This window comes from Castor canadensis, chromosome 6, assembly GCF_047511655.1.
Source record: "Castor canadensis chromosome 6, mCasCan1.hap1v2, whole genome shotgun sequence".
Classification (NCBI taxonomy): Eukaryota; Metazoa; Chordata; class Mammalia; order Rodentia; family Castoridae; genus Castor; species Castor canadensis.
The window spans coordinates 44,829,266-44,841,637 of NC_133391.1; the positions used below are offsets into that span (position 1 = coordinate 44,829,266).

General features: G+C 37.4%; 1 protein-coding gene across 7 annotated transcripts in view; it reads left to right on the forward strand.

The window, feature by feature from the left end:
• Evi5 (ecotropic viral integration site 5) overlaps positions 1–12,372 on the forward strand; it is a 195,695-nt gene that overhangs the window by 88,777 nt on the left and 94,546 nt on the right. The gene's annotated exons all lie outside the window — the stretch shown is intronic.

Here is a 12,372-nt window from a genome sequence, read left to right on the forward strand (position 1 = left end):
GATCTGGGTAGCTATTTTCTTCATTTTGCTCTAAATCCTTTACTACTTTATTTTTTGGGGAAGAATGGTTTCTATCCCTTTTTCTTCTTCCCATATTTCCACTAGTTACCATTTCTGTCCCTGGACTATGTGTAATTTAGCTGGGTTACAATATTAATACTAACAAAACCAAGAGAGAAGGATAGAAAAGAGAAAGAAAAGGAAAGATAAAGAAAGAGAGAGGAGAGGAAAAAAAAATGAAAAAATGAGAAAGATGGTGGGTGATCAAACGGCAAACCAGACAGCCAAACCCTTAAAGAAGGGGAAAAAAAAATCATCAGTTCTGGAACAGTAGAATTGCAGTCTTAGTTGTTCTGATGTTATTCCTTTAGCATCCAGTCCTGTCTTTCTGTGTCTCTTAGGCAGGTTTGTAGCCCTCCTGTGGTGGCCTGAGTGGGAGCCTGGTGGAGTGGTTATCTACCAAGCCTGTAGAGTTGGGGCCCGGCTCGGTCTCAGGGGTGGGGATCCCTGCAGGGCTGGGGATGCGGCTGTCTCAAGCAGAGATAGTGCCCAGCCCCTAGGGGTAGGGATCCTGGCAGGACACGGATCCAGTGCGGGGCTGGGACTGGGCTGGCCTGGCCTGAGGGGCAGAGAGCCCAGCGGAGCGGAGCAGAGGCTCTGCAGGCCTATGGGGCAGGGACTTGGCACGCCGGCTGTTCTTTTATTATATTGTGGCATGGAGGAGCCTTCCACGATCTAGGGGTTTAGAGTGCCGAACTTTCAGCTCTCTCTGGTGCTTTACCTCAGCCATGTATACCTCCTGTGTCTCAGCAATGTCCCTGATTCACGGAGCTCACGCGGTCTGTGGCTCTGTCCCAGTCGCCATTTTGGATCTCTACATCATCATTTTTAAATGCCATTTGAGATGGAATCTTTTTTTTTCTTTTATTTATATGTTCATACAATGTTGAGTCATTTCTCCCCGCTTCCCGCTGCCCCCCATCCTCTTCATCCCTACCTCCTCACTACCAGGCAGAAACTATTTTGCCCTTATTTCTAATTTTGTTGTAGAGAGAGTATAAGCAATAATAGGAAGGACCAAGGGTTTTTGCTGGTTGAGATAAGGATAGCTATACAGGGAGTTGACTCGCATTGATTTCCTGTGCATGTGTGTTACCTTCTAAGTTAATTCTTCTTGATCTAACCTTTTCTCTCATTCCTGGTCCCCTTCTCCTATTGGCCTCAGTTGCTTTAAAGTATCTGCATTAGTTTCTCTGCATTGAGGGCAACAAATGCTATCTAGTTTTTTGGGTGTCTTACCTATACTCACCCCTCCCTTGTGTGCTCTCGCTTTTATCATGTGCTCAAAGTCCAATCCCCTTGTTGTGTTTGCCCTTGAACTAATGTCCGCATATGAGGGAGAACATACGATTTTTGGTCTTTTGGGCCAGACTAACCTCACTCAGAATGATGTTCTCCAATTCCATCTATTTACCTGCGAATGATAACATTTTATTCTTCTTCATGGCTGCATAAAATTCCATTGTGTATAAATACCACATTTTCTTAATCCATTCGTCAGTAGTAGGATATCTTGGCTGTTTCCATAACTTGGCTATTGTGAATAGTGCTGCAATAAACATGGGTGTGCAAGTGCCTCTGGAATAACCTGTGTGACATTTTTTTGGTTATATCCCCAAGAGTGGTATTGCTGGATCAAATGATAGATCAATGTTTAGATTTTTAAGAGGCCTCCAGATTTTTTTCCAGAGTGGTTGTACTAGTTTGCATTCCCACCAGCAGTGTAAGAAGGTTCCTTTTTCCCCTCATCCTTGCCAGTATCTGTTCTTAGTGGTGTTGCTGATGATGGCCATTCTAACAGTGGTGAGGTAGAATCTTAGTGTGGTTTTAATTTGCATTTCCTTTGTTGCTAAAGATGGTGAGCATTTTTTCATGTGTTTTTTGGCCATTTGAATTTCTTCTTTTAAGAAAGTTCTGTTTAGTTCATTTGCCCATTTCTTTATTGGTTCTTTAATTTTGGGAGAATTTACTTTTTGTGTTCCTTATATATTCTAGTTATCAGTCCTTTGTCTGATGTGTAGCTGGCAAATATTTTCTCCCACTCTGTGGGTGTTCTCTTCAGTTTAGAGACCATTTCTTATGTTGAGCAGAAGCTTTTTTGTTTTATGAAGTCCCATGTATCTCTGCTATCTCTTAGTTGCTGAGCTGCTGGAGTTCCATTGAGAAAGTTCTTGCCTATATCTATTAGTTCCAAAGTATTTCCTATTCTTTCCTGTACCAGCTGTAGAGTTTGTGGTCTGATATTAAGATCTTTGACCCATTTTGAGTTAATATTGGTATAGGGTGATAACGATGGATCTAGTTTCAGTTTTTTGCAGACTGCTAACCAGTTTTCGCAGCAGTTTTTGTGAAGAGGCTGTCTTTTCTGCATCGTATATTTTTAGCACCTTTGTCAAAGATAAGTTGGTTATAGTTGTGTGGCTTCATATCTGGATCCTCTATTCTGTTCCACTTGTCTTCATGTCTGTTTTTGTGCCAGTACCATGCTGTTTTTATTGTTATTGCTTTGTAATACAGTTTGAAGTCGGGTATCGTGATACCTCCAGCATTGTTCCTTTGACTGAGTATTGCCTTGGATATTTGTGGCCTGTTGTGTTTCCATATAAATTTAATGGTAGATTTTTCAGTCTCTTTGATGAATGTCATTGGGATTTTGATGGGAATTGCATTAAACATGTAGATTGCTTTTGGGAGTATAGACATTTTTACAATGTTGATTCTACCAATCCATGATCATGGAAGATCTCTCCACTTTCTATAGTCTTCCTCAATCTCTTTCTTCAAGAGTTTATAGTTTTCCTTGTAGAGGTCATTCACATCCTTTGTTAAGTTTACACCTAGGTATTTGATTTTTTTTGAGGCTATTGTAAATGGTATTGTTTTCATATATTCTTTCTCAGTTTGTTCATTATTAGTGTATAGAAATGCTGTTGATTTTTCTATGTTGATTTTATATCATGCTACCTTGCTGTAGCTGTTGATGTTGTCTAGGAGCTTTTGAGTAGAGTTTTTTGGGTCTTTAAGTTATAGGATCATATTGTCTGCAAATAGGGATATTTTGACAGTTTTTTTACCTATTTATATTCCTTTTATTCCTTCTTCTTGCCTAATTGCTGTGGCTAGGAATTCCAGGATTGTGTTGAATAGGAGTGGAGATAGTGGGCTTCCTTGTCTAGTTCCTGATTTTAGAGGGAATGGTTTCATTTTTTCACCGTTAAGTATAATGCTCACTGTAGGTTTGTCATATATAGATTTTATATTTATTGATTTTCGTATGTTGAACCATTCTTGCTTTTCTGGGATGAAGCCTACTTGGTCGTGGCAAATGATCTTTTTGATGTGTTGTTGAATTTGGTTTGCCATTATTTTGTTGAGGATTTTTGCATCAATGTTCATTAAGGAGATTGGCTGTAGTTCTCCTTTTGGGAGGTATCTTTGCATGGTTTTGGGATAAGTGTAATAGTGGCTTCATAAAATGTGTTAGGCATTTTTCCTTCCTTTCTATTTTGTGGAACGGTTTAAGGAGGGTTGGTATTAGTTCTTCTTTAAAGATCTGATAGAATTCAGCAGAGAATCTATCCGGTCCTGGACTTTTCTTTTTTGGGAGACTTTGTTGCTTCAATTTCATTTTGTCTTATAGATCTATTCAGGTGTTTAATGTCCTCTTTGTTCAGTTTTGGATGATCATAAATATCTAGAAATCTGTCCATTTCTTTAGGATTTTCAAATTTATTTGAATATTGGTTCTCAAAGTAGTCTCTGATGATTTCTGGAACTTCCATGGTATTTGTTGTTATCTCCCCTTTTGAATTCCTGATTCTGCTTATTTGGTTTTTTTCTCTCATTTTAGTCAGGTTTGCCAGGGGCTATCGATCTTGTTTATTTTTTCAAAGAACCAACTTTTTGTTTTATTAATTCTTTGTATGGTTTTTTTGGTTTCTATTTCATTGTTTTCAGCTCTTATTTTTATTATTTCTCTCCTTCTGTTTGTTTTGGGATTTGCTTATTCTTGTTTTTCTAGGAGTTTGAGATGTATCATTAGGTCATTGATTTGATATCTTTCATTCTTTTTAATATATGCTCCCATGGCTATAACCTTTCCTCTCAGGACTGCCTTTGCTGTGTCCCATATGTTCCAGTAGGTTGCATTTTCATTTTCATTGACTTCCAGGAACTTTTTAACTTCCTCTTTTATTTCGTCAATGACCCATTGTTCATTAAGCAATGAGTTACTCAGTTTCCAGCTGTTTGCATGTTTTTTGTCTTTATTTTTGTTGTTGAGTTCTAGTTTTATTGCATTGTGATCAGATAGAATGCACAGTATAATTTCTGTTTTCTTATGTTTGCTGAGGCTTGCCTTGTGCCCTAGGATATGATCTATTTTGAAGAAGGTTCTGTGGGCTAATGAGAAGAATGTGTATTATGTAGAAGTTGGATGAAATGTTCTGTAGACATCAACTAGGTCCATTTGATCTATGGTATGTTTTAGATCTTGGATTTATTTATTGATTTTTTTGTTTGCATGACCTATCTATTGATGATAGTGGGGTGTTAAAGTCTCCCACGTCCACTGTATTGCAGTTAATGTGTGCTTTTAGGTCCTTCAGCGTATGTTTGATGAAATTGGGTGCGTTGACATTGGATGCATATAGGTTGATAATTGTTACTGCCTTTTGGTCTATTTCCCCTTTTATTAGCGTGGAATGTCCTTCTTTATCTCGTTTGATCAATGTAGGTTTGAAGTCTACTTTGTCAGGGATTAGTATTGCTACTCCTGCCTGTTTTCGGGGGCCATTGGCTTGGTAAAAGTTCTTCCAGCCTTTCATCCTAATCCTGTGCTTATTTCTATCGATGAGATGAGTCTCCTGTAAGCAACAAATTGTTGGATCTTCCTTTTTAATCCAGTTTGTCAAATGGTGCCTTTTGATGGGAGAATTAAGTCCGTTAACATTAAGTGTTAGTATTGACAGGTATGTAGTGATCCCTGTCATTTAGTTGTCTTAGTTTTTTGAGGGTTTGATTGTGTGTAGCTAAATCGATGTTACTCTCTACTTTTTTGCTTTTTCTTTTCCTGTGGTTTGGTGCTGCCTGCCCTTTAATGGTTATGTTAGGTTTCACTTTCTGTGTGCAGAATCCTTTGAAGAATCTTTTGTCGTGGTGGCTTTGTGGTCACATATTGTTTTATTTACTGCTTATCATGGAAGACTTTTATTTCTCCATCTATTTTGAATGATAATTTTGCTGGGTAGAGTATCCTGGAGTTGGAGTTATTTTCATTCAGTGCCCAGAAGACCTCACCCCAAGCTCTTCTTGCTTTTAATGTTTCTGTGGAGAAGTCTGCTGTGATTTTGATGGGTTTACCTTTGTATGTTATTTGTTTGTTCTCTCTTACAGCCTTCAATATTCTTTTGCTCATCTCTGTACTTGTTGTTTTAATGATAATAATGCTGTGGGGTAGTTCTTTTTTGGTCTGGTCTGTTTGGTGTTCTGGCAGCTTCCTGCAGCTGTATGGGCATAGATTTCTCTATATTCGGGAAATTTTCTGTTATTATTTTGTTGAATATATTACTCATTCCTTTTGCTTGCACCTCTTCTCCTTCTTCAGTGCCCATGATTCTCAGGTTTGGTGTTTTGATGGAGTCATTAAGTTCTTGCATTTTCTTTTCACAGGTCTTGAGTTGTTTAACTAGTAGTTCTTCGTTTTTTCCTGTAATTACCGTTTCACCTTCGAGTTCTGAGATTCTGTCTTGTGCTTGTTCTATTCTGCTGGATTAGCCTTCCATTTTGTTTTGCATTTCTGTTTTGTTCTTTTTTCTGAGGTTTTCTATATCCTGAGTCATTTCCTCTTTGATATTGTCCATTTTCTTCCTGAGTTCATTTATCTCTTTATTAATTTTGTTCTTTGTTTCACTTTGGTGTTTATACAGTGCTTCTATAGTTTATTTTATTTCTTCTTGTGCTTTCTCAAATTCTCTACTTTTGTTGTCTTGTAATTTTGAGTGTCTCCTGTATATTTGGTTGACCATATCATGTATCATCTCTATAAAATTCTCTTTGAGTACATGCAGGATTTCTTCTTTCAGAGTTTTTTTTTGGGCTTCATTGGGTTCTTTGGCTTAGTTTATCTTCGTTTTGTTGGAGTCTGGATCTGAGTATCTGTTTTCTTCATTTCCCTCTGGTTCCTGTATTGATTTATTATTGGGGGGGAAAGTGGTTTCCCTCTTTTTTCCATCTTCCCATCATTGCCCTTGCTATCATTACTGTCCCTGAACTGTGTGTAATTCCGTATTGTCTAGGTTGTAATAATAACAATGGTGATTTCTAGAGTGGAAGGGTGAGAGAAGAGGGAAAGCAAAGGTAAAGAAAAAAGGGGGAAAAAACCAAAATAACAAACACACACACACAGAGAAAAGTAGAGCCAATGAAATAAACAGGGAGAGGTAGTGTAGTAATCATTGGTGAGCTATATACATGCATTAGAGGGACAGAGAGAGGATAGTAAAACAGTGAAAAAAAAAAAAAGAAAGAAAGAAAATCCCCAAGTTCAAATGTAATAAAGTTTTAGTCTTAATTATTTTGGTGTTTTCCTTCATCTTCCAGTCCTGGTGTTGGTGTCTGGAAAAAAGTTCTGCCATTGTCTCATCAAAGGGGAAAAAACAAAACAAACAAATAAAAAAAACCCCAAAACACATCCAAATAAATAAATCCCAAATTTAAATGCAATACAGTTTCATTTAGTCCTTCAATATCCAGTCCTAGTTCTGTTGTTGTCTCTTCAAAGGACAAAAAGAAAGAAAGAAAAGAGTCTGGAGACAGCTTTGTGAATGTCTATCTGGGACTGCGGCTCACTTGCCACCTCCTGTCAGCCTTCTGCTACTTCAGGCTTTATTTATGCAGATTGGAGACGGAATCTTAATGTGGTTTTGATTTGCATTTCCTTCATGGCCAAGGATGTTGAGCATTTTGTCATGTGTGGTTTTTTTTTTTTCTTTATTTTTGGTCATTTGGACTTCCTCCCTTGAAAAAGCTCTGTTCAGTTGCTCATTTCTTCATTAGGTGATTGCTTTTGGGGGAGTTTTTAGTTTTTTGAGTTTCCTGTCTATTCTGGTTATTCATGTCTTATCAGATTTATAGCTGCAAACACGATTTTCTCCTATTCTGTGTGGGAGGGGTGGTTTGACTCAATTGCTTTTATTTCTGCTTCCTGTCTTAATGGTCTGGCTAGGAATTCCAGGACTGTATTGAGTATGAGTAGACTTAGAGTGGACACCCTTATGTTGTTCCTGACTTTCAAGGAAATAGAGTTTTTTCCCATTTAGTAAGATGTTGCCTGTAGGTTTGTCATATATAGCCTTTATTATGTTGAGGTATATTCCTTGTATTTCTAGTTTCATCAGAGGTTTTATCATGGAAGGATGTTGAATTTTGTGGAAGGCCTTTTCTGTATCTATGAGATGATCATGAGGTTTTTGTCTTTGCTTCTGTTCATATGCTGAATTTTATTTAATGATGTGTGTATGTTGAACCATGCTTGCATCCCTGTGATTAAACCAACTTGATAATGGGGTGTGTGTGTGTGTGTGTGTGTGTGTGTGTGTGTGTGTGTGTGTGTGTGTGTGTGTGTGTGTGTGTGTTTGATATTTTGTTGAATTCGGTTTGCCGGTACTTTATTATAAATTTTTGCATCTAAGTTTGTTAAAGAGATTAGCCTATAATTCTCCTTTTTTGTTGTGTTCTTGTCCAGTTTTAGGATGAGTATAATATTGACTTCATAGAGTGATTTTGACAGTGTCCTTCTCTTTCAATTTCATGGGAACATGAGTATTAGTATTAGTTCTTCTTTAAAGGTCTGATAATTCAGCAGTGAATCCCTCAGGTCCTGGACATTTCTTTTTTGAGGGAGGCTCTTTATTGCCGGCTGCTTCAATTTCATTGATTCTTATAGACCTCTTGGTGATTTATATCCTCTTGGCTCTATTTTGGTTGGTCATATATGTCTAGAAATTTATCCATTTCTTCTAGATTTTTCCCATTTACTTGACTGTGTGTTTTCAGAGTTATCCCTGATTCCCTGGATTTCAGTTATGTTTGTTGTGATCTCCCCCTTTGCGTTTCTAATTTTATTAATTTGAGTCTTTTCCCTCATTTTAGTAAGATTTGTTAGGAGTTTATCAATCATTTCTCTTTTCAAAGAATCAACTTCTTGTTTCATTGATTCTTTTCATGGTTTTTTTTTTTTTTTGGACTATTTCATTGATTTCAGCACTTAGTTTTTATTATTTCTCTCCTTACGCTAGTTTTAGGTTTAGCTGGTTCTTGTATTTCTGAGAGTTTGAGATGCAGCATTTGGACATTTGTTTGCGATCTGTGTTTTTAATGTATGCATTCATGGTTATAAACCTTCCCATAGCATGGCCTTTGCTGTGTCCCATAGGTTTTGGTAGTTTGTGCTTTTATTTATTGTTTCATTCAATTCTAGAGTTTCCTTGTTGATTTTTTTGGGGGGGAGGGGAGTCTCTATGACCTATCTATTGGTGATTGTGGAGTATTAAAGTCTCCCAGCATCACTTGGGGTCTGTGTGTGCTTTTTACTACGGTAGTATATTTTAATGAATTTGGGTACACCAACATTGGGTGCATATAAGTTAACAGTTGTTTCCTCTTGATGTATTGCTCCTTTTATTAGTATGAAGTGACCTTCTTTGTTGCTTCTGATTAATTTAGTTTTGAAGTGTACTTTATCTGATATAAGTATAGCTACTCTGCCTGTTTTCAGGAGCCATTTGCTTGGTAAATCTTCCACCCTTTTCCCGTAAGTCAATGTTTGGGTCTGTTTGTAAAGTGAATTTCTTATAAAGAACAAGGATCTTCCTTTTTAATCCATTTTGCCAATCAATGACTTTTGATGGGGAACTTGAGGCTATTAACATTTGGTGTTAATATTGATTGTTATGTGATAATTCCTGTCATTTGGTTGTTTCTATTGTGCAAGGCTTTATTTGTGTGTGCAATTAATTCTATGCTACTCTGTAATTTCTTGTCTGCTCTTTTCTTGAGATTTAATAATTTAATAATTCTCATCCTTTCATGTCTACATTCATTTTCATTCTTCTGTGTGCAGTATCTTTTGGGGTGCTGATTGGTCATCTATTGTTTTAATTTCTATTTATAATGGAAGGTTTTTATTTCTTCAATTTTGAATGATAACTTTGCTGGGTGGAGTATTCTTGGATTGAAATTATTTTCTTCTAGTGCTCAAAATACTCACTCCATGCCCTTCTTGCTTTTAAGGTTTCTGTTGTAAATACTGTTATTTTGATGGGTTTACCTTTATATGTTATTTGATTTTTTCTTACAGCCTTCAATATTCTTTCCTTGTTCTCTGTGCTGTTTTAATTACAATATGCATTGAGAGGTTCTATTTTGGTCTTACCTGTTTGGTGCACTGGAAACTTCCTGTATCTAGATGTCAACATCTTTCCATGATTTGGGAAGTTTTCTGTTTCCTGTACCTTTGGCTGCACTTCTTCTATGATTCACAGGTTTGGTCTTTTGATGTAGTCCCAGAGTTCTTACATATTCCTTTCGTAACTCTTCAGTCTTTTCTCTAAGTGTCCTGTTTTTCTTTAATATCTATTTTGTCTTTGAGCACTGAAACTCTTTCTTCTATTCTAGTGTGCTGGAGTAGCTTTCAAATATATTTTTAATTTGACTTAAGGAACATTTTGTTTCCAAGGTTTCTGTTTCTTTTTTCTGAAGACTGTCTGTATCTTTGTTAAGCTCATCTTCCACATCTTGTACTGCCTTCTTTATTTCATTTATGTTTTTTTCTGATTTCCTTGATTTCATTCCAATGCATATTAATTCCTCTAAGTTCATTTAGTTTCTGTGTCTTCTCAAGCCTTTTATCCATATTCTCTTGGGATTCATGGAATTATTTTTTGTATGTCCTCTTTAAGTTCATTAAACATTCTTATCATTTTTCTGACCTCTGCAAGTGAGGATTCATCCCCTTCACTGTCCATCAAATCCTCTTATATGATTGTTAACCTTTTGAGGAGTTATCTTCCCCTGCTTCTTTTATTTCCCATGTTTCAATTTTGAGATTTGCTCATGTGTTGTTGATTAGTTGGTTGGGGGATTTTAATCACCTGGTGTCTTTCCCTTGATTTAACTTCTATGCTCTGGCTAACTTAGTTGTTAGCTGGGTTGTTGTAACAGTTCTGTTCAGTGATTCGGAGGTATAACTTAGCAATAACAAATTCACAGATTCAGTGCCAAACCAGTTATGTATATAATATATAAAACCTTTGTCAGTATTATTTATAAGCACTGTGTATTGTGAAAATAACAGTTGTTTACACAGCGATTAATACTTAGGTAATAAAAATGATGGGATAGAAGAGGAGTCAATGTGGGGGATGGGGTGATGGGAAGAAAAGGTATGAGGTGTGTGGGCTACAGGATAATAAGTCCCAAATGTGTGTAAAGGTGTATTTCAGTCATTGTGGAGGAAGATGCTGTTGTCGGGAATTGCAGAGGGATAGGAAAGAAGGGAACAATGTATAAATATATAAAGTTGACAAAAGTAGAATACTTGTTGAGTGGTTAGTGTGGAGGAGATAGGGACAGTGGAACAGTGATGGGAAAAGGAGGGGGAAGTGAAGAAGGTAAGGAGAGGGAAGGAAGAAAAAAAGACAGAAAAATCAGGAGGAGAAAAAAGAAAGTGAAACAAGAGGGCTGAACAAATTAAAATTTCAACAGACTGGAAAAAGGATATACATATATATATACATATATATATATACATATATACACATATACATATATATATATATATATATATTCCAAATTTCTTTCTTGTTATGGAGAGGAGTGGCTTTCTTCTGAGTTCACTGAGCCCACTGGGCGCTTTCTTCCAATTCTAATTTGGGTGCTGTCCCTTCTGATAGGGGCTTTCTCGGGGTCTCTGCCCCTCCTTGGGTTTGATAAGCTGGTCTGGGTGGCAATCAGTGATGCCCCTCTCTACCAGACAGGGTTGGGAAGGTTCCACTTGGTATGTTTAATCCCAGGCTCCTCCTGGGAGTGGGGTGGGGGGGTTGGGCAGTCAAGGTCAGCTTGTTTGAATAAGCAGGTTCTCTGAAGTGGTCCACAAGTATCTGATGTATAACCAGAGGGCAGACCATGCTGCTTGCTGGACAGGCCTGGAAGCTGTAGTTGAGCTGTGAAGGCTGTTAGTTTCAGCTCCCTATGAGTTTATCCAAGGTGCTAGAATGCCTTTTTGTTCTCCCCAGTTTGCTCAACTCTTCCCCCATGCTTGCTGGATCAGCCTAGCACTTTATAAAAGAGGGTTGTCCCAGCCTGAGCTGTCCCTTCCCCACCAGGCAAGACTGAGAATTTCCTCTGTTTTGCAAACAACTTTACCCAGGAGGGGTGTAATCAACATCTGTATCTGCATGCTGCACTGGAATATGTGGTTTTCTCCAGACAGATGGTGTGGCCCACTCACCTGAATGGGTTGTAGTATCTGTGGTCAGCAGTCAAGAGTTCTCGAGAACATGAATCTTAGTGGGTCAACCTAGACACTTTCAGAACTTGTTCTGAGATTCTCTGCATTGAGCTTTTTGCTCTTCAGAGAGCAAGAGGAAAAAAGAAAAAGACAAAAAAGCAAAAGGTGGTGGGAGTAGGGGGGAGAAACCAATCTGGTGTAGTGGGACAGTTGGCAGCCACAGTGCCTGGGCTTCTGAGGCTGTTTTGTGCTATAAAATGCTAATTTGAAGGTTATTCATTGTCCATTGGTTTTCCTATGTATTGGTAGTATCTCACTTGGTGACAAAGTCAGGTTTCCTGGCCCTTGCTTTTTCTTTCAGTCTTGTGAAAGCCCAGAGTTCCAGGGTCTATCAGCTATCCAACATCTTGGTCTCTGTGCTCATTAACTTTTAAAATCAGTGTTAGTACCAGGAATTTTTTTTTTTTAGAAGAGGGAAGTGAACATTGCAGGCATGTTTTAATTTCAAGGGAAAGGATGGCTTTTTTCCCGCATAAGTTTAGGGCTGAATAGAACCTGTAAACTCAATGCTGTGTTTGGTGCTTTATATATCTCACCTTTATATGTTTCACCTTCTGAACTTTACTCTTGTATGACTCTTACTTTTGTCCTTTGTAAAAGTTGTTTTTATTTTGTAAGAATCTACATAAATATTCAGATGGTTTTTCTCTTATAAAGTATCTCAAGTTATACTCCTAGGGAAACTAAAATTGTATTTTATGTTAATATATAGTTAAAAATTTTATAATTTAATAGCTACTTTT